The sequence below is a fragment of the Lipotes vexillifer genome, unplaced genomic scaffold (genome assembly GCF_000442215.2).
Source record: "Lipotes vexillifer unplaced genomic scaffold, Lipotes_vexillifer_v1.1 scaffold189, whole genome shotgun sequence".
NCBI classification, from domain to species: domain Eukaryota; kingdom Metazoa; phylum Chordata; class Mammalia; order Artiodactyla; family Lipotidae; genus Lipotes; species Lipotes vexillifer.
In genome coordinates this window covers 572,239-595,787 of record NW_006785816.1, presented here as the reverse complement: position 1 = coordinate 595,787, position 23,549 = coordinate 572,239, and the positions used below count along the sequence as shown (strand labels likewise).

Below are 23,549 nucleotides of genomic sequence, written 5' to 3'. Positions count from 1 at the left end.
TTAAGTTAATAATGGAGTCCAAAAACCACAATTTATTATATCACCATGGGAGCAGCAGCCTCTGAGTTCACTCTAGGCTATGTATTGCAGATCCTGGATCGTAGATGATTGTGAAAGAGTTGCAAGGAGAGAAAGGCACAAGGTAAAACAATCACACTTGACTGAAGCCAACACCAGTAGGCTCATCTTTTTGACCCAGTATGAGTTTCTCAACCTCGGCACATATTGGCATATTGCACTGAATGATTCTTTGTTGATGGGGTGGGAAGGGAGCTGTCCTGTGCGCTGCAGGATGTTTAGCAGCATTTCTGTCCTCTAGCCACTTGATGCCAGTAGCATCACCCACCACCAGTCATGAAAACCAAAAAGAGACATTATTAGATGTTCCCTGGAGGGTAAAAATCCCCTGTTCGAAAACCACCTACCTAGTAGTCTAATAGTATTCCTGTTATAACAGGTGTATTTTAGTTTCATTTCACCAAAATAAGTAAGGCTCCTTACCATGGCCCTCATCTGTACAATTAAGTTGAACTAAATAATTTCCATAAACATTCTTACTTTAACATTCTTTAATTCTCTAAACCTCTGTCCCTGCACTGTCTCCAGGTTTTACTCTTAATCTCTCTACTTTTTAAACTTTTTTCATTCATTCATTAATTCTACAAGCAATGATTAAGCATATTCTGTGGGTCAAACCCTGGGCTAAGCACTGGGAATATGTGGTTAAATAAGGTAAGTTCCCTGCCCTCAGAACAGGCACAGGGGAGAGAAATGTAAGTGAAGAAAAGCAGTTCATACACTTCAACAGGGTGACCACTATAGAGGCCAGAGCCTTGAGTGTGTGTTGGGTACAGGTGGGAGATGGGAAGGAGGGTGGCAGAGGATAGAGTGGGGCTTTACTCATCACTTGAGTGGCTGCATAATGCACAGGAAATCTAGAAGCTGACCCTCTGAGAAGGCTATTGAGCTTAGCAGTTTTCTAACATCTGAGCACTGGTTTAGCAGCTACACTACTGGTGTCATGGCAAAGGCTCATCCTATCTCTGCCACAAAAATACAGAGGAGATAAGGCTACATTCTCAAAAAGGCTTTCATTCCATGCGGAGTCAGCCTGTCTTCCTGGCTTGATGCCCATACAAGTGAACAAACAAAATAATTGTGGGCTAAAGTACTCTCTACCTTGTTCACCCAAGGGTCATCTTATGATTGCCCATAGCGTGCAAGGCATTTGGGGCATTTGCCAGGAGCCTACATGAGCCTGTGTGTGCCTTTTTAGGCTGAGACCTGGGGAGGGCATGAGAATTGCAGAACAACAAATTAAGACTTTGCTTATCCCTTCTGACACATACAAAGCCTTTGCACCACTCTCAATTTGCAGCAAGTTTATTTCTCTAATTATATATTTAAAGACCTGAGTCAGTCAAACTTCTGCCTCCACAGAACTATCTCACTGCATAAACAGAATTTCATTTCCCAACCCTGGCCCTAAATGGCAGTGGAATATTGGGGTAAGGTGGTTCATATTGCTCTGCACATGTGTCTAAAGAGTGCAGAGTCCGTCTGGACCCGATCTGTCTCTTGAGGCAAACCCACACCTCTGTTCCAGAGATGACTTGAGACATGAAGTGCAGAAGGGCTCTGGTATGTGAGAGTGGCTGTCATCTCATTCACATCCTGGAGCTGCTTTCTGCTTTCCTTTCTCCTGATGCCAATGATGTAGCCCAAACTGACTGCATTTTGTGACTTTAGATTTTCGACTCTTGTCCGGATGCCCTAGCGGACTCCAGTTCTTGCCTTTGCAACTTTTCCAAGTGGTGCCTCTCCATCATCCAGTCAGCAAACCTTTATCTCAGGCTGATGATGTGTTGCTATCCAGGCATCTCTGGCTGTTCAGAGATTAACCTAGCCCTGTACACATGTGATCAGAGAGAGAGAACTAGAAATATTTGATGAACAACACTAACGAATCTCACAATGAGATTGGTGGATTTATAGATGCCTTTTCAAATATTTTATAATGTGAAAATAAATGTTAATACACATTTTACACTATCATTAACTCAGATTTCATTTGTGAGCCAGAAATTGGAAACTGATGATATATACCATATTAATCATTCAAAGAAAGGCTTTTTAACTAGAGATTCTTTAAAATGCACATTCCTTGGATAAAGAACATGTGGCACATATATACAACGGAATATTACTCAGCCATAAAAAGAAATGAGATTGAGTTATTTGTAGTGAGGTGGGTGGACTTGGAGTCTGTCATACAGAGTGAAGTAAGTGAGAAAGAGAAAATCAAATACCGTATGCTAACACATATATATGGAATCAAAAAAAAAAAAAGTTCTGATGAACCTAGGAGCAGGATAGGAATAAAGATGCAGATGTAGAGAATGGACTTGAGGACATGGGGAGGGGGAAGGGTAAACTGGGATGAAGTGAGAGAGTGGCATGGACATATATATACACTACCAAATGTAAAATAGCTAGCTAGTGGGAAGCAGCTGAATAGCACAGGGAGATCAGCTCGGTGCTTTGTGACCACCTAGAGGGGTGAGATAGGGAGGGGGGGAGGGAGATACAAGAGGGAGGGGATATGCGGCTATATGTATACGTAGAGCTGATTCACTTTGTTATACAGCAGAAACTAACACAACATTGTAAAGCAATTATAATCCAGTAAAGATGTAAAAAAAATGTACATTCTTTTATTCAAACATGTAAAAGGGACCGAGATGATAAACATTTTCATGTTAGGAAATATAGTTTGAAAATGTTTTTGGCTTCACATCATGGTAATATGCAATTTGTAAATTATATGGAAGAAAGAAACTTCAACAAGGCATTCTGTTATAAATATTTATGTGTTGTTAGAAAAATACATCTTTTGCCTATGTACAATGTAACAATTTGCTTACTCCAGCAGGCAATCAGCAATAAAGAGAATACATATCACACTAGCAGGGTTTTAAATATTCTAGTATGTAAACTATGTAGCAGTTTAAAATGAATGAGAGAGAGTGTGATACACAGTAAAGAACACTGTCTTTTGTATCAGGTTCAAACGCTGAACCACCATTTATTATAATATATAATCTTGGGCAATCTTAGCTAACACCTTCCACAAGAGGAATTTAAAATTCTTCCCTCGTATATACTGTTGTGAAGTTTATCAGATAACACATGTAAAGCACCTAGAAATGTGGCTAGCACATGGTAGAAAAATAAATGTTCATTTATTTATATTTATATCATTGAATCTTGGGCAACTGAAATTACACAAGACTCCTGCCATACACTAAGGGAAGTGGGCATCTTTTAAATTCCACTCTGTTATGAATAAATACATAGAGATCATACGATCAAGGCACCATTATCTAAATGTTCTTACTGAATGGAGATACAATTCAAATAAAATTCTACAATGGGCTTGTCGTTTAACTGATGCTCAACCAGTGTGGGATCTTACTGTTGCTAGTTACAGTGCCATGTGCACACGTGAGCACTTAATAGACAATGATAGAGAAAGACAATGACAGCCAGGCAAACCTTCTGTCTCAGTGATCTATGATGAGTAAATGCCTTTCTGGGAGCAAGCCAGGCCAGGGGAACTAAGCCATCCAAAGGCAGCAGGGATTGCCTTAGGAAGTGGATGGACACTTGGGACCCTGTAGCCTTTGCTTTATTCTGTCATGTTAATAGGTGATCACGAACACTGAGATGGCCAGGCTGGCACAGAGCAACTGGAACCAGGTTGGTTTATGAGATTGGCAGATGCCTTCGTGTACTTCCGAGGGTTCTTATGGGTTTGAGAATCCACTCACTCTGTATCAGAATGGTTCTTTGCACTCCATCCCATTTCCCCAGTATCCCTGCCGGTGGTACTGGTATGGGGTACATAATCCAAAGACAACGCCCACTGCTAGCTTGGGATCAGTGGATAAGGGAGATAGCAAACTGGGTTTCATTCCTGCCAGAGGAGCAACTCTGTCCATGGAGTTGTTATAATCCTCCTGAAGCCTCTGCTAAAGATTCTGAGTATACCTATAAACAAACCACATGGCTCTCATTGGCTGTGCAGAGGGAAGAGAAGCCATTACTGACTTTGCAGTTTCTGGGGTCACACTTCATCTTGGGAGGCTCAGCCTCTTTCCTTCCCTTTTGCATAAACAACTGTTATTTTCAGGGCAAAGCTCAAGTCCTCCCCTTCTGACCACTTGAATTCTCCCCAGCCAGCCACCCTTGCCCTAACTAATTGCTCTTACCATTGCTTGTCTCTACTTTGTATACTGTCTGGGTGTGGTCTGTGCACATGGAGTCTTGTGCTGTAAGCTGTCTGTGGGCAATGATCAGATCTTATAGTCTTTTTTACAGTCTACAGAGGTCTCAGCAAATATTTAGGTATGGAGTAGACATTTACTTAACCATTCACTGCAATTATCTAAGGATACGTTTGGAGAATCTGGCTACAAAAGGTTGAATTTGGCTTTATTCTTCTCCTGTTCTAAGTGTTAAGGTCATTATCCTTTGTTACTAAACCTAAAAATGGACCTATGTGGAAGTCTCCTAAAAGATGGCAAAAAGGAGTCTAGAAACTATTCTAGTTGCCTTAGGTCTTTTCCTGATCAGAGCATTAACATTATTCCTCCCACCTTCAGAATGTCTCTTAGGACACACTTGTGGTCTTAGCTTATGTGAAGATTCAGTCTCTCAGTTGGGAAGCATTTAATTACCATCAGGTGGGAGCTCTTTGTTGTTGGGGATGATGTTATTGATACCTTGATCCCATCTGACTAGCAAAGTTTCTGGCACATAGTAAGCACTCTGATATTTTTCATCAGTGAATTTCTGCTTTGTTTCTATCATTTCTACATTATGAAATATTTTCTCTTAGCCTGTAGGATAATCAAATTATACCTGAATATTAAAGCCAAGGACAGAATAAGTGCCTACTTAAGGAGCTTTCAATCTTTTCTCTGAATATTCTTGGAAGCTGCCTCCCTGGTTTTAGAAGTTATGTCTAAAATCTGACTCACCGATTTTGCCTTTTTAGACCCCACTCCCTTTAGTGCATAGACCCTACTTTCAGTAACTGCCTGCTGGTTGAGGGCCCCACCTTTTCCCACAAAGAAGATCTTGTCTTCTCCAGACAATATCAACCATCATGTCCTCAGAGAACGGCAACCTGTTCAGTCCTATGAAAGGAAATATAGTATAAAGAAGGGTCTAGGGAAAGGCAGAGTATGGTTCCAGGAAATTTAAAAAGTGGGATTCTGGTGCTGAGCTTCTCCAAAGCTGATTAAAATGACCTGAGAGAGCACCCCTAGAAAGAAAATACATACCTGACTTTTACCTGTTAGCAACAGAGATGGGAGTTTTTATTCCTATATTGTAAAGCAGAATCACTTAAAAAAGAAAAAGATGGGAAAGTCTTCCACATTTGTAAAGCTGTTATAAATGGATTTCTCCTACTTTTCTTTTTCAGACATTTCTAAATTCTCCAAAACGAAGTGAGAGAGAGGCATGGACATATATACACTACCAAATGTAAAATAGATATCTAGTGGGAAGCAGCCGCATAGCACAGGGAGGTCAGCTTGGTGCTTTGTGACCACCTAGAGGGGTGGGAGAGGGAGGGTGGGAGGGAGGGAGACGCAAGAGGGAAGAGATATGGGGATATATGTATATGTATAGCTGATTCACTTTGTTATAAAGCAGAAACTAACACAACAAAAAAATCTGGCCTTGTTATGACCTTTAAGCTAAATAAAATCTGACTGGAAGATGGAATTATTTTAAAAGAAAGAAATGAGTGAATAGTAATGTTGGCTGTAATTGTCCAGTGCTTTAATTTAAACTGGCTTGATTTTAATACTCCTCTGGTTCAGCGTACCTAGCAGTAGCAGAGAAACCATGGAAACTCATTCAGCAACATTCTCTTACCTTTAAATACACATCCGGCCCAGTGACTGTGGGGTTCCATTGTTGGTGTTACCACTGGCTGGATTAAACCAATGAAAGCCAAAGTTAACTTTTCCAAATGAAGTGGAAATACACAAAGATATAAAGATACTTGGTTATCAATGATATTCACATACCATTGAAGAAAAGAAATGAGAAGGTATTTCCTGTGGCAAAAAATGACCACGTCAATATTCTACACAGTGCTACCATCTTCAAAGTGTTGGCTATTTCCATGAAGTCTTTCACACTGGATTTGACCAGTATTCTTCCAGAAATGATGTGGTTGGAAAGCTTGCTATGAATGCTCACTTGAGAGTGTAGAAATCTGTAAAAACAGGGAAGGTGATTCATATTAACCTTTGTCTCACTTCATTTATTCATTCACTTAACCGCTTATTCATTCCAGAAAATTTTATTGGCTACTCTTTTTCTCCCCTCTGTTTCTATAAATGAGATGAAAATATTCTTTAGAAAAGGTTAAGACTCCAGGGTTATCCTTTTCCTCTTCTTTTATTCTTCCTTTATAAGGCCATTCTCATACTAAGAAGCCAGTAAAAAGCCAGGAAAACAAAATTCTGGTCCTCCAGTGCAAAAGGCTTTGTCTGGCTTTCCACCCTTAAAGATAACTATCTACACTAGTGCAAGACAGAGGTGTAGATAAACACTGCAATGTGAGGGTCCCATTCTTAACTTGATTCTGACTCTCAACTCGGATCAAGCATTTATCACAATGACCTACTCTTCATTCTCTCTGTGCTGTGATGCCTCAGCTCTAGCACACAGCTCTTGCCAGGTGCTGAGAGCTTTAGTGGAATTTCACACGGTGGTGGTGATTGTGTATACACAGCAAAGCTTCATTTACCAGGCACTTTCATATAAGCAGAATTTTGAGGAACTGAAATTTACACAGGTGAAGAAATCCTTCTTTTACTTTTTACTTTGTGTTTAGATGAAAATATTTCTAAAATTTATTATATTCATCTTATTTCTTAAACAATGCATAATGAGCATAACCTTCTTTTATTGCTCATTCTCATTATAAGCAACTTAATAACTGCTCAAGTTCTGTAATACATTTTTAATGTCTCCTCCCTATGTTATTCATTATTATGGCTCTTGTCACTGCATCTGTAGCCAGCAGTATTTCCCTTCTTTTTTGTAACTTTGACCTGACTAAACAAGACTAACTCATGGTTAGAATTATCTGTACAATAAGAATCAATATCTTCTGAGGGATTATCTTGAATTCCATCTCACTAGTGAAGTGTACAGGCCATAATGTATAGAAAGTCTGTTTGGCCTTTCCAGTTCTTATAATCACATCAGCTGAGACAAAATAATTGCACCCTAATGGGTAACATGAATATCTTTTCTAAGGATTTAAACTGTACTTTACATGGTTGTATCTTTTTTTTTTTTTTTTTTTTTTTTTGCGGTCCGCGGGCCTCTCACTGTTGCGGCCTCTCCCGTTGCGGAGCACAGGCTCCGGACGCGCAGGCTCAGCGGCCATAGCTCACGGGCCCAGCCGCTCCGCGGCACATGGGATCCTCCTGGACCGGGGCACGAACCTGTGTCCCCTGCACCGGCAGGCGGACTCTCAGCCACTGCACCACCAGGGAAGCCCTACATGGTTGTATCTTGAATTTAATTTATTCTTTGCCTGGGACACAAGATGGCAGAGTAGAAGGATGTGAGCTTACCTCTTCTTACAGAAACACCAAAATCACAACTAACCGCTGAACAACCATTGCCAAAAATATTCTGGAACCTACCAAGAAAGATACCCTACATCCAAAGACAAAGAGGAAGCCATGAGATGATAGGAGGGATGTAATCATGATAAAATCAAATTCCATACATTCCGGGTAGACAACCCACAAACTGGAAAATAATTATACCACAGAAGTTCTCCCACAGGAGTGAAAGTCCTGAGCCCCACATCAGGGTCCTGAGTCTGGGGGTCTGGCAACAGGAGGAGGAACCCCAGAGAATCTGGCTTTGAAGTCCAGCAGGGTTTGACCACAGGAATTCCACAGGATTGGTGGAAACAGAAACTCCAATCCCGGAGGACACACACAGGGTCTCGTGTGCACCAGGACCCAGGGAGAAAAGTGATGACCTCATAAGAGACTGGGCCAGACTTACCTGCTAGTATTGGAGGGTCTCCTGCAGAGGTGGGGGGCAGCTGTGACTCACCATGGGGACAAGGACACTGGCAGAGGTAGTTCTGGAGAGTACTCATTAGCGTGAGCCCTCTTGGAGGCCGCCATTTTCTCACCAAAACCTGGCTCCATCCAACAGCCTGTAGGCTCCAATGCTGAGATGCCTCAGGCCAAACAGCCAACAGGGTGGGGACACAGATCCACCCATCAGCAGACAGGCTGCTTAAAGTCTTCCTGAACACACAGCTGCCCAATAAACACATCCTCTGACACAGCCTTTCCCACCAGAGGGACAAGACCCAGCTCCACACACCAGTGAGCAGGAACTAGTCCCTCCCTCCAGGAAGCCTGCACAAGCCTCTTAGATGGCTTCATATACGAGGGGGCGGACAGCAGAAGCAAGAAGAAATGCAACCCTGCAGCCTGTGGAATGGAGACTGCAATCACAGAAAGTTAGACATAATGAGATGGCAGAGAAATATGTCCCAGGTGAAAGAACAAGATAAAACCCCAGAAGAACAACTAAGTAAAGTGGAGATAGGCAATCTACCCGGAAAAGAATTCAGAGTCATGATAGTACAGTAAGTCCCCTACATATGAACCTTCAAGTTGCGAACTTTCAAAAATGAGAACATGCTTTCTCATGTCCAATCACGTAAGTTAGCTCATGTGTCTGGTGTACATTGTCACATGTGTGACTCCTCTACAAGTGGTTGTGCTTCTGTGTACTTACTTTGTGTAGCTTATTAATGAAGACCTGATGGATTTAGAGGCCCAGAGAAAGGATGAAGAGAGACAGAAGGAAGAAGAAGTAACTGAAGAACTGAAGAGATTCACGACACAGGAAATGGCAAGGAAATTTATTTGAGGAGGCACTGTTAGTTTTTGAGGCATAGGACCCAAATATAGAATGGTACATGAAGGTTGCAGCAGCCGTTTAGAATGCAATCCAGTGCTACCGTGTCATCTATGATGAGAAAAAAAGAGCTACTACCCAGACATCACTGGCTGGTTTTTACAAGAAGGTAGATAGAATTGAATCCAGGAAGGAGCTAGAACCTGTGCAATCAATGTCAGGCATGAGTGAAATTGCAGCTTGCCCTCCATCTCCTATTGCTGATGATCCTTCAGCTCTACCACCTCCCACCTCCTCTCCCTCCTCCAGTCAGTAACTCTTCTTGCCAGTTCACTCGATGCCAGCCTCTGTATGCCAGCTGTTGTACTGTACTACTGTACTTTTCAAGGTACTGTACTGTAAGATTAAAAATGCTTTCTTTATTTTTTGTGTTTGTTTTTTATGGATTATTTGTGTGAAAAGTATTATAAACCTATTACAGTACAGTACTACATAGCCAGTTGTGTTAGTTGGGTACCTAGGCTAACACTGTTGGACTTAAGAACAAATTGGACTTACAAATGTGCTCTCAGAATGAAACTCGTTCATATGTAGGGAACATATTGTAAAGATAATCCAAGATCTTGGAAAAAGAATGGAGGCACAAATGAGAAGATACAAGAAATGTTTAACAAAGACGTAGAAGAACTAAAGAACCAACAAACAGATGAACAATACAATAACTGAAATGGAAAATACACTAGAAGGAAACAATAGCAGAATAACTGAGGCAGAAGAATGGATCAGTGAGCTGGAAGACAGAATGGTGGAAATGCTGCAGAACAGAATAAAGAAAAAAGAATGAAAAGAAATGAGGACAGTCTAAGAGATCTCTGGGACAACACTAAATGCACCAACATTCACATTATAGGTGTCCCAGAAGGAGAAGAGAGAGGAAAAGACCTGAGAAAATATCTGAAGAGATAATAACTGAAAAATTCCCTAACATAGAAAAGGAAACAGTCACCCAAGTCCAGGAAGCACAGAGAGTCCTAGGCAGGATAAACCCAAAGAGATACATGCCAAGACACATAGTAATCAAATTGACAAAAATTAAAGACAAAGGGAAAATATTAAAAGCAACAAGGGAAAAATGACAACTAACATAAAAAGGAACTCTCATAAGGTTATCAGCAGATACTCTGCAGGCCAGAACAGAGTGGCATGGTATATTTAAAGAGATGAAAGGGAAGAAGCTACAACCAAGAATACTCTACAAGGGTAGAGGGTAGCAGGGTCTCGTTCAGATTTGATGAAGAAATCAAAATCTTTACAGATAAGCAGAAGCTAAGAGAATTCAGAACCACCAGACCAACTTTGCAACAAATGTTAAAGGAACTTCTTTAGGTGGAAAAGAAAGGCCACAACTAGAAACAAGAAAATTACAACTGGAAAAGCTCACTGGTAAAGGCAAACATACAGTAAAGGTAGGAAATAATATGCACACAAATATGATATCAAAACTAGCAATTGTGAGAGGAGAGCACAAACGCAGGATATTTGAAATGCATTTGAAATCAAAAGACAAACAACTTAAAATAATCTTGTTTATCTATAGATTAGTATATCAAAACCTCATGGTAATGACAAACCAAAAAATCTACAATAGATACACATGAAAAAGAAAAAGGAATCTAAACACAACACTAAAGTTAGTCATCAAATCACAATAGAAGAGAACAAGAGAGGAAAGGAAGAAAAAACACCACCTACAAAAGCAAATCCAAAAATAAGGTGACCATATGTGCGTGGGTTTATCTCTGGACTTTCTATCCTGTTCCATTGATCTAAATTTCTGTTTTTGTGCCAGTACCATACTGTCTTGATTACTGTAGCTTTGCAGTATAGTCTGAAGTCAGGGAGCCTGATTCCTCCAGCTCCGTTTTTCTTTCTCAAGATTGCTTTGGCTATTCGGAGTCTTTTGTGCCTCCATACAAATTGTGAAATTTTTTGTTCTAGTTCTGTGAAAAATGCCATTGGTAGCTTGATAGGGATGACAGTATCATCTTTAATTTCTTTCATCAGTGTCTTATAATTTTCTGCATACAGGTCTTTTGTCTCCTTAGATAGGTTTATTCCTAGGTATTTTATTCTTTTTGTTGCAGTGGTAAATGGGAGTGTTTCCTTAATTTCTCTTTCAGATTTTTCATCATTAGTGTCTAGGAATGCAAGAGATTTCTGTGCATTAATTTTGTGTCCTGCTACTTTACCAAATTCATTGATTAGCTCTAGTAGTTTTCTGGTAGCATCTTTAGGATTCTCTATGTATAGTATCATGTCATCTGCAAACAGTGACAGTTTTACTTCTTCTTTTCTGATTTGGGTTCCTTTTATTTCTTTTTCTTCTCTGGTTGCTGTGGCTAAAACTTCCAAAACTAGGTTGAATAATAGTGGTGAGAGTAGAAAACCCTGTCCTGTTCCTGATCTTAGAGGAAATGGTTTCAGTTTTTAACCATTGAGGATGATGTTGGCTGTGGGTTTGTCATATATGACCTATATTATGTTGAGGTAAGTTCCTTCTATGCCTACTTTCTGGAGAGTTTTGATCATAAATGGGTGTTGAATATTGTCAAAAGTTTTTCTGCATCTATTGAGATGATCATACGGTTTTTCTCCTTCAATTTGTTAATATGGTGTATCACGTTGATCAATTTGCTTATAGAGTCTGTCATACACAGTGAAGTAAGTCAGAAAGAGAAAAACAAATACCGTATGCTAACACATATATATGGAATCTAAAAAAAAAGCGTCTGAAGAACCTAGGGGCAGGACAGGAACAAAAACACAGACATAGAGAATGGACTTGAGGACACGGGGAGGGGGAAGGGTAAGCTGGGACGAAGTGAGAGAGTGGCATTGACTTATATATACTACCAAATGTAAAATAGATATCTAGTGGGAAGCAGCTGCATAGAACAGGGAGATCAGTTTGGTGCTTTTTGACCACCTAGAGGGGTGGGATAGGGAGGTGGAGAGGGAAACACAAGAGGGAGGAGATATGGGGATATATGTATATGTATAGCAGATTCATTTTGTTATAAAGCAGAAACTAGCACACCATTGTAAAGCAATTATACTCCAATAAACATGTTAAAAAATAAAGAAATAAAATAAGATATAAAAACAAACAAGTACAAAACAATTAACAAAATGGCAATAAGAACATACATGTTGATAATTACCTTAAACATAAATGGATTAAATGACCCAACCAAAAGACATAGACTGGCTGAATGGTTACAAAAACAAGCCTGTATATATGCTGTCTACCAGCGACCCACTTTAAATCTAGGAACACATACAGACTGAAAGTATGAGGATGGAAAAGTATTCCATGGAAATGGGAATCAAAGGGAAGCTGGAATAATACCCATATCAGACAAAATAGACTTTAAAATAAAGACCGCTATAAGAGACAAAGAAGGACATTACATAATGACCAAGGATCAACCCGAGAAAAGATGAAACAACTGTAAATATATATACACCAAACATAGGAGCATCTCAATACATAAGGCAAATATTAACATCCATAAAAGGAGAAATCAACAGTAACACAATAATAGTGGGGGATTTTAACACCCCACTTTCACCAGCTGACAGATCATCCAGAGAGAAAATCAACAAGGAAACACAGACCTTAAATGACACATTAGACCAGATGGACTTAACTGATATTTATAGAGCATTCCATCCAAAACAGCAGAATACATTCTTCTCAAGTGCACATGGAACATTCTCCAGGATTGGTCACATGCTGAGCCACAAAGACAGCCTTGGTAAATTTAAGAAAATTGAAATCATATCAAGCATCTTTGCTAACCACAATGCCATGAGATTAGAAATCAACTACAACAAAAATGATACTGTGAAAAACACAAACACATGGAGGCTAAACAATATGCTACTAAACAACCAATGGATCACTGAAGAAATCAAAGAGGAAATCAAACAAATACCTAGAGACCAATGGAAATGATCTAAAACCTATGGGACACAGCAAAAGCAGTTCTAAGAGGGAAGTTTATAGCAATACACTTTTACCTCAGGAAAGAAGAAAAATCTCAAATAAACAACCTAACCTTACACCTAAAGCAACTAGAGAAAGAAGAACAAACAAAACCCATAGTTTGTTGGAGGAAAGAAATCATAAAGATCAGAGTAGAAATAAATGAAATAGAGATGAAGAAAATAATAGAAAAGATCAATGAAACTAAAAGTTGATTCTTTGAAAAGATAAACAAACTTGATAAACCTTTAGCAGATACATCAAGACAAAAAGGTAGAGGGCTCAAAGCAATAAAATTAGAAATGAAAAGAAGTTACAATGGACACCACAGAAATACAAAGGACCATAAGAGACTACTACTAGCCCTATATGCCAATAAAATGGACAACCTAGAAGAAATGGACAAATTCTTAGAAAGGTACAATCTCCAAAGACTGAACCAGGAAGAAATAGAAAATATGAACAGACCAATCATAAGTACTGAAAGTGAAAGTGTGATTTAAAAACTCACAACAAACAGAAGTCCAGGACGATGGTATCACAGGCTAATTCTATCAGACATTTAGAGAAGAGTTAACACACATCCTTCTCAAACTATTCCAAATAATTGCAGAGGAAGGAATACTCCCAAACTCATTCTATGAGGCCACCATCACCCTGATATCAAAACCAGACAAAGATGTCACAAACGAAGAAAATTACAGGCCAATATCACTGATGATCATAGATGCAAAAATCCTCAACAAAATACTAGCAAAATGAATCCAACAATACATTAAAAGGATCATACATCATGATCAAGTGGGATTTATCCCAGAGATGCAAAGAATTTTCAATATCTGCAAATCAATCAATGTCATACACCACATCAACAAATTGAAGAATAAAAACTATATGTTCATTTCAATAGATGCAGAAAAAGGTTTTGACAAAATTCAACACAAATTTGTAATAAAAAAAATCTCCAGAAAGTGGGCATAGAGAGCACATGCCTCAATGTAATAAAGGTCATATATGACAAACCAACAGCTAACATCATACTCAATGGTGAAAAGCTGAAAGCATTTCTTCTAAGATCACAAGACAAGGATGTCCATTCTCGCCACTTTTATTCAACATAGTTTTGGAAGTCCTAGCCATGGTAATCAGAGAAGAAAATGAAATAAAGGGAATCCAAATTGGAAAAGAAGAAGTAAGACTGTCACTGTTTGCAGGTGACATGATACTATACATAGAAAATCTTAAGGGTGATACCTGAAAACTACTACAGCTCATCAATGAATTTGGAAAAGTGGCAGGATACAAAATAAATACACAGAAATCTGTTGCATTTCTATAGACTAACAACAAAAGATCAGACAGAGAAATTAAGGAGACAATCCCATTTACCATTGCATCAAAAAAGATTAAAATACCTAGGAAAAAACCTACCTAAGGAGGCAAAAGACCTGTACTCCAAAAACTATAAGACGCTGATGAAATAAATCAAAGATGACTCAAACAGATGGAAAGATATGCCATGTTCTTGGACAGAAAGAATTTATATTGTCAAAAAGACTATACGACCCAAGGCAATCTATAGGTTCAATGTAATCCGTATCAAATTACCAATGGCATTTTTCACAGAACTAGAACAAAAAGTCTTAAAATCTGTATGGAGACACAAAAGACCCTGAAGAGCCAAAGCAATCTTGAGAAAGAAAAATGGAGGTGGAGGAATCAGGCTCCCTGATTTCAGACTATACTACAAGCCTACAGTCATCAAAACATTATGGTACTGGCACAAAAACAGAAATATAGATCAATGGAACAGGATAGAAAGCCCAGAGATAAACTCATGCAACTGTGGTCAATTAATCTATGACAAAGGAGGCAAGACTATACAATGGAGAAAAGACAGTATCTTCAATAAATGGTGCTGGGGAAACAGGACAGCTACATGTAAAAAGTGAAACTGAAACATTCTTTAACACCATACACAAAAATAAACTCATAATGGAATAAAGACCTAAATGTAAGACCAGATACTATAAAACTCTTAGAGGAAAACCTAGGCAGAACACTCTTTGACATAAATTACAGCAATATATTTTTTGATCTGTGTCCGAGAGTAGTGGAAATAAAAACAGAAATAATTCATTCTTTGCCCAATTATTCAACATAAATGCCTCCATGGTCTTCTTGATGGTATTAAAGCAAGTGAAAAGGACAGTGCCCATGGGACTAGCCTTCATCCCATACATAGTTCAATACCCAGGCTGCCTGCATCTCAGTAATATCTGGAATAAAATAAAGTGTTCAAAGTGGGGTAGTCAGGCAGTTGTGGAGCAGGGCAAAGACATAGAAGTTTCTGACCTCTTCAGTAGAAACAAAACCATATGATCTACTTCACCAGGTAAAGGATGTAAACGTCTGGGAATTATGCATGAGCCAGAATTCCTCCCCTTTCCATCACTTCAACACCTGCTGCTGGCTCTTGGGAACATTACCTGGCCCTCTCACTGCTTTGGAAATCCTGTTGAGGATGGTGGCCTGTGAACTGACAGAAGGGCTGAAAAATACAAATGCCTTCAACTCTTCCCCAAATTTTAGTGTGTGTTCCTCTTTTTAAAAAAGACTTAGTAAACCAAGACTTTTCAATATTTGGATGGTGTAACTATATGTTTCCTCCTAATCTATAGACTTCTCAAGATCAAGTGCCTTCATCTTTTACATATCAAATTCCCCAGCAGCGCCTGGGTCCTCTCACCCCCTGGGTGTCCTGAACTCTGCCAGTCTCTAGCCCTGGATTTATATGAGCACTTTCTCAGCTGGATCTCCTAAATCTTACATCTTGCAAAGGTCTGGGATTAGCTTTCCTCTTTTTTTCTTCTCATATCACCCCCTGGTGTCCTCATCCATTCTCTGATGTCAGCTATTTACTTCTGTGTGGATTAATCTTAAATATACAACTCTATGCAAACAGTTTGAACTAGTCTTTATTCATTTCTTTTGTCAAACAAGTGGTTTTGTTTAAACACACAAAAATACAAACTCACACACAACTTGATTATTTCTCTTATTCTTAGGTTGAAAATGTGGCAGATCCACTAACAAGGCGATCTAAATTTTAGTACTGGTTTTTTCTTTTCTTTCTAATTTTCTGCCTGCCTCTACACTAGCTGTTAATGCCCATGAACCTCAGTTTTTTTGGCTCTAAAGTAAAAAGAGTTGAACTAAGTAATTTTTTAAGCCATATGCAGTTCTAAAATATTATGATATTTTATATATTACATGACTTTACCTCATTTAATTGGTCCAAAGAACTACCATCTGAACATAAGGTATGAAATTTTGTTTATCATATATTTTTCTGACCCTTTTTCCTCTTAACATTGGATAGTTTTTTAATAAGAATATTTAAACATATAAAAAAGTAAATAGAATCATACAACAGACATTCAAGTATCATGTATGATGATTCATATATGCACCTGGCACATGGTAGGTGATCAATACTCAGAATGAATGAATGATCTGGACCATAGAGAAGACACAGTCGCTTTAGAATAGCTGTTATTTCTCAAGAATGGGCAGCAGAGGGCGAGCTTGTACATCGACAAAACTAACCCTTGCTTCAGATGAGTTACCTCGGTGTGTTAGCTCCCCTCAGCGTACAACTCAATAATTGTGCCATTACTTAACACATTTCCAACAACTGATCTATTTGCACCATGTTAACCATACTAAATGGGCACGACTACACATGTGTAAAAATTGTTCACAGATCTCAAAGTGAGCGGCATGTTAAATACCTATTTGGAAAACTTGAAATATTTAAGTCATCTATCTAGATCGTTATAAATCCTCCTTCATCCCCGCTCAACTCTTCTTTGCAGGTGGTAGGGGTATTTCTAAACCACGCCAGTAAGGATAGCAAAGTGATGAGCTAAATTTATTATCCATGTTGCTGTCTACTTTGCTTCACTATTATTTTACACACACACACACACACACACACACACACACACACACACACATTCCTTATCCCCAGAGGAAGTCACTGTTAACAGTTTTTTGCATCTTCCTGGAGTTGTATATACATGTGCAACCATGGGTATTAAGGTTTTTTTCCTAAAAATGCTATCACAAATGCACATGACCCTACAATTTGAGTTTTTAATGAGTATCTTCTGATATCTGCACATGTAATTGTGCTTCAATCTTTCTAACGAGCATGTAGTCTCCCCTAATATAAATGTGTTAAGTAGTAGGGATCTTGACAAAGAGCAAAAGGGCTGACTATTTCTGTTCGTGATTATTGAACACCATTTGGCCCAGCCAACATGCTCAAACCTCTCCTGCCTCTCATGTATAGACGTGTGTTTTTAGTGGAAAACCATTTTTAAAAGCCTTGAATCTTAGCTCTCCTAGGTTTGTGCATCTGCACAGGCAGGTGAAGAATCCCCTGTCAACAACACACAACTATACGAAAACAAACCAGCTTTGCTGTGTGGCTGAACTCCACAGCCAAGTCAGTGCCAATCACCAGGATTTTTCTTCCCCATAAATCCCTCCCGACTTGCATATGCCTTGCTGTGGAAATACAGACCTTCGAACTTCTCAATCTCTTTGTAAACAAAAAAAAATATGGAAAATATCAGTTTAGATTTAGAAACAAAAAGGTGACATTAGCTCTTACGTTGTATTTGCACAGTTGCATAGTTATCCCACTTTAAAACTAAAATCTATATATTATCCCATTCAACTTCTTTTCCACTGGTCCTTCTATGATATACAAATATCACTTATTACTAACAGAAATTTGATTTACCATAGTATACACATGAAGTCATTTTATACAATACTTTTACAAATTCATTTTGATGATACCCAAATTCATACAGTGTACTATGTTTTTTTCTATGATTATTATTATGGATGCCCATAATTGGAAAATTAGAGTCATCTGGTCCAAGCTTGCATGATATGTTAATACAGCCTTGATATGCAAAATGTGATTTGCAGACCAGCAGCAGCAGCATCACTTGGGAACTTTGTCAAGGGCAGATCCATGGGCCCCCTCCAGACACATTGAATCAGAATCTCAGGGAGTTAGAACCGGCAATGTGACTGAACAAAGTCTCCAGGTGATTTCTACTATACCAAAGTTTGAGACCCACTGATCTAAAAACTGGATTAACAGACAGATGAGATGGTAAATGTATGGACACATGTTTAAAAGTTGCCTTTTTAGAGATTTATGCCACATTAAATGCTACCTAATACTAAATCAAACTCTTCTTTGAGGCGGTGAACAATCTGCTGTGGGCAGTAATCAAGCAGGAACTAGATATCCATCCATCAAAAAAATGAATTGCAAGAGAGATAACTCTGGCAAAGCTTTTCCAAATATAGAGTTCTATGAGTCTAGAAAAATGATGATGATGATGATGATAGTAGCTAATGCTTACTGAGTGTTTATCTTACAATAAGCACTGACCTAAGTGTTTTCTATGCATGAATTCATTTAATCTGGAAAGAGACCCCTCTGCAAGAGGACTGTATCAATAGTCTGAGTTTGTGCAAGGAAAATGACACATGAGAAAATTATATGGTTGATGTATGCATATGTGAAAAAGACAACTATACGGGCAACAAGCTTTTGCAAATAAACACAATATTGCCTCTAATTCAGTAGTCAGTATTTCTATTTTTTATTTTTAGTTTTTGGTCGCACGCAGCTTGCGGGACCTTAGTTCCACAACCAGGGATTGGGCCCGGGCCCTGGCAGTGGAAGCATGGTATCCTAACCACTGGACCGCCAGGGAATTCCCCAGTAGTCAGTGTTTCTAAACCAGTGGACTTAATCCCCTGAAATTGCATGAAAAATGCATTTATGTGTCCAATTCTGGAGAAAGATGACAATTACTTTCATCAGATTCTCAAGGGTCAAGATGACAAAAAATTCTAAAGTTTACCTGGAAACAGATATATTTCACAAGTTCAAGGTGCTTGGCATACAGCCTCAATACTCCGGGAGCTGTGAGTTGTGAATGTAATTTGGAAAATGACCAGGTATGGGGAAGACACTGAAGCAGGTCACTTCCTTGAAAGTGTTGATGTTCACAGATCTATGATGCTGGGCCTTCCTTCTTCTGACTTCTCCTTCTTTTTTAGAAAGCAAAGGAAAACATTCCCAACGAGTTCCTGATGAATAGCGCAGAAGAGAAAGATTGTGTTTTAAGAGGCATGTGTGAGTCTGCACTTCTGCTAGACTTCTCCAGTACCTGCAAGGCAGAGAGCATCCACAGGACTCCACAGAGATGTTCTATAAGACGATGACCTTTGCTGCATGCTTTCACAACTTGAATCTCATTCATCCTCCTCCAACATATCTCTAGCAGCTCATGACAGATGAGTGTTATCACTCCCCTGGGACTCAGCACATTACTGACTCACCCCTACGGCCAATGGTGTAGCTCAGCACAGTCCTAGATCCTCCAACCCTTGGACATGGCTGTTATTATCTGGTGGGACCTTGGTCTGCAGCAACTGCCCATGTTGTGGCTACTTCTGAATATGTACCTAGATAAATTCTCACAACAATCTTATATTTGTTCAATGCTTAGTTGTCATCTTCCCAGCACTTAGTAAACTTATTTTTTTCCAATTTGGTCCTCAGGAAAAGTATGTAAGGCAAGTATTACTACAAGCCCATTTTCCGGAAGAGGAAAACTGTGACTCATTGAAGGGAAGTCGTTTGTTTAAAGTCTGCAAGTAGCAAATAGTAAAGCAAGGCCAAGGACACAGGCTGACTGACTTCTGGCCAGATGCTTTTCCCCAGCACTTCCTGGGACCTGCCCACCAGAGTCTGCAATGCCCATCCATCCACACTTCCTTCTGGGGAATTCCTGCCTGGACCACCTACTGTCCTAAACAGTTGTGCTCTGGACAGTGTGTTTTTTCCCAGCACTGGTATCAGCCTACTAGACGGGGAGTGAGCTCCTAATCCTTCAAGGTTTGAGCAGTCAAAGGGATGTAACATATGGAGAGCTACAATGCTGCAGAGGAGGCTAGGGCAGCCTTTCTGGGCCATGGGTAGGGTAAACTGAGGACATCACTCAGCAGGGAGAGAGGAGAAGACGAGAGAAGCAGAAGAGTAATGGCCCAGCTCTTAAAGGAGGAGATAGGTCCTTGGCTTCCCCAAACACCTGTGGTTTTCTGTATCTTGAAATAACCCCAATATCTTTAGCTAGCTAGACTCTGTGCCATGATTTATGGCCAATCTGAGTCCCAATGAGGTCAGAGTACTGAGCCTTTCCTACAAACGGAGCTGACTAGACAACTCAGCTTTACCAAAACAGAAGTAGGAAATAAAACTAGCCTGAAACAGTGGGTCCTTTCTTCGTCGTGTACCTCTTGGGATATTTCTTTAAATTATTACTTAGTTCCCCAAGTTTTTAGCAAGAAGATTATGAAAAGTTCCAATCAGTTGTTCATCCCCATGGCTCACTTCATTTACTTCTGCAATGAAATATTAATATGTTAAATTGTGATCCATATACATATCTGTCTCCACCCTAGACTGTGACTTCCAGGACAGAAGAGACTAGTTTACTTGTCTTTAAACATACTGTGCTTCATGCCTCACCTTGCTTGCCACAGGGAGCCAATAAGTATGTGAAGAATGAATGAGCACAGTAGCAAAGACAGCTAGCTTTACCTCAGTAAATGAAGCCAACGTGTACTCTTTAAAGCAAGAGCAAATAATGTGAAAAACTTATTACTGACCTAAAGTCCGATTCCATCCCCCCACCTCCATTAAAAGAATATGTTAACAGTATATAGCCTGTCTTCTTTGAGTTGAATTCCAAGGCAGAATTTTTGAACCCTATTCTAAAATTTCCATGTTTTTTCATAGAACACCACTGCTGACTGGCTTATAGCCATGCCGCCTGAAGCCTTCCCAGCACTGGGCTCAGATGGTCTGCCCTCTGAATCACGAGCATTAGCCTGCTACTACAACTGATTTTGCTTTCTGATTGCTTTCTGTAAATGTAACCAGCTTTCCAGAAAATGGCTGCGGGGATTTCTCCCCTAAGGGCCAGAGGCGTTGTGGAAGTGATCATTTACCTATAGGAAAACGTAACTTTTTGATCAGAAAATCATCTGCACCAGCCTGTTGGAATTAGCCTGTCAGACCCAATTGTTAAGTTTTAAGGAATTTTGCAAACCTACTGTTAAACACAGTTATTGTGATGCTCCAGGGACAAAGAATAAGATAAACTCAAAGGGCCAACATTGCCGGAACAAAGAGTTACAGGACTCCTATCACTCTGTCACCTTGCGACCTTACAATGTCCCAGAGCCTTCCCAAGCAGCATGCCCTGTCCCTTTCCCGTCCCAAATAAGGAAAGGTATTTGTCCCGTTCTTCTCATGCTCTGCACATTGAAAGTATACATATCCTGCCCAATGAGCAGATGACCCGCAGGTGCCTTTGTTCCCCGGCTATAAAAACAGACCAGTAACCCTTGCTCCGGGTCGACTCTCCCTGATTATCAGGAAGTTGGCCTGCGGCTCCGGCAACAGCCCTTCCCTTTAATAAATTCTATCTTCTTTACGTTCTGCCTTGTGTCTGGAAATTCTATTCCAACCCTCGTTCGGACCACAACATTTCTGGAGACCAGTATGGGGATTTCCAGGGGATCTCTTTCCCCACCTCCTCCCCTCATTCCTCGGGACCCTCTGTGAACAGGCAAGTTGTCGGGGAAGCAACAGAAGAACTCTGGCCAGGGCCACACCCTGGTGTGTTCCGAAGGCTCCACAGCTCACTTCGCCCCAGTAACTGCCGCCCAGAATAGGCGAGGGTCCCTCTGTCTTCCTTCTGACTGAGGCCGATTGGTATTGTGCGGGCACGGGTCAGGCATTTAAAAGCCATTAGGGCACCTGTCGCTTGAAGACTCCCATGAAAGGATATAAGGGGGTCACGGAACAGACCAGGCTAGGAGAGGGTCTGCCTCCATCAAGACAACTTCTGTGCAACGTGAGGTACATAGTGGGTGAAGCAAAACACAAAGCCCACAGTCCCTTGGCCACCGCCTCCTCAGTAAGGTTAAAAGGCGGGATCTTCAGGCCTCTTTTCTGTCACTTCCACTTCCTCCTCTCCAGCCCGGACTGACTCCAAAGGACCCCACCGCCTCTAGATCGTCCCGAGAAACTTTTCCCCATCCCTAAGGATCTTCTAACGGTTGATGATTGCCTTTTGCATACGTTATTCCTGGCTGGCTATGGGAATTGCCCTCTCTGGTTTTTGGTGCCCCAGTTGCACGGTTTCTCATTGCTCTGGCCACCTCTCTCAGTTGGACACGACTGCTGAGACGGTCGCCATTTTTGTGCCTTAGTGGCACGGTTCTCACTGGTGCCTTAAGTCGCACGGAGACGTCACTGAGACAAAGAGGGACGTCTTTTTGTCTGTCATTGCTTCTCAGTACCCCCATTCTATGGCACTGGGGCTAAGAATGGGTTCAGATACATCTGTCCCCTTAGACTCACCTCTTGGTTGTATTCTCAGGAATTGGAAGGAATTTGACCCAGACAATATCCAAAAAGAAGAGACTCATTTTCTTGTAACACGGCTTGGCCCCAGTACAAACTGGGGGACCAAGAACCATGGCCTCTTAACGGGATGCTAAATTATAACACGATCCTCTAACTTGATCTTTATTGTTGGAGGCTGAGAAAGGATTCTGAGGTTCCATACGTCCAGGCCTTTGTGGCCCTTAGTCAGAATCTGAGCCTGAGGGACTCCTGCCACATGTGTCTCTCCATTGCCACTCTGCTGCCTCATCCTCCTGCTTCTCCCCCTCCACCAACTTTACCGCCTTGCCCCTCTCCATCTCCCCCTCCATCAGGTGTTTTGGATGCCCCTTCTTGTCCCCTCTTGTACCCGCTTCCTCCTCAAACTTCTGCTCCCCAATCTCCACCTCCTTACCCGGACGCAGACCCTCTTTCCCCTCCCCACACGCGGTCATGGACAGCCCAATGCTCCAAACCAAGTCCCAATATGCTTCCCCTATGAGAGGTTGCTAACGTATGAAAAAGGTAATCCTCAAACCTGTCAATTATAATAAACTCAGAGAAGTTACACAGGAACCCTCTGAGAAATCCGGCCCTTTTTCAGGCCTGATTTGCAGAGCGTATGAGGAAATACACCAACATAGACCCTGAGACCCCTGAAGGTCAAGCCATACTTGCAGTTCATTTAATAAGCCAAGCATCCCCTGACATCAGATAAAAATTACAAAAATTAGAACAGGGCCCACAAACCCCATTCTTTGTCCTGCTTGACACAGCCTTTAAGGTCTTTAACAACAGGGAGGGGGGCTTCCCTGGTGGCGCAGTGGTTGAGAGTCCGCCTGCCGATGCAGGGGACACGGGTTCGTGCCCCGGTCCGGGAAGATCCCACATGCCGTGGAGCGGCTGGGCCCGTGAGCCATGGCTGCTGAGCCTGCGCGTCCGGAGCCTGTGCTC

General features: G+C 40.6%; 1 pseudogene; it reads right to left on the bottom strand.

The window, feature by feature from the left end:
* The window catches only part of LOC103075734 (dimethylaniline monooxygenase [N-oxide-forming] 5-like), a 50,663-nt pseudogene extending 27,613 nt beyond the window's left edge, over positions 1-23,050 (bottom strand).
* Positions 23,051-23,549: the final 499 nt, after the last annotated feature.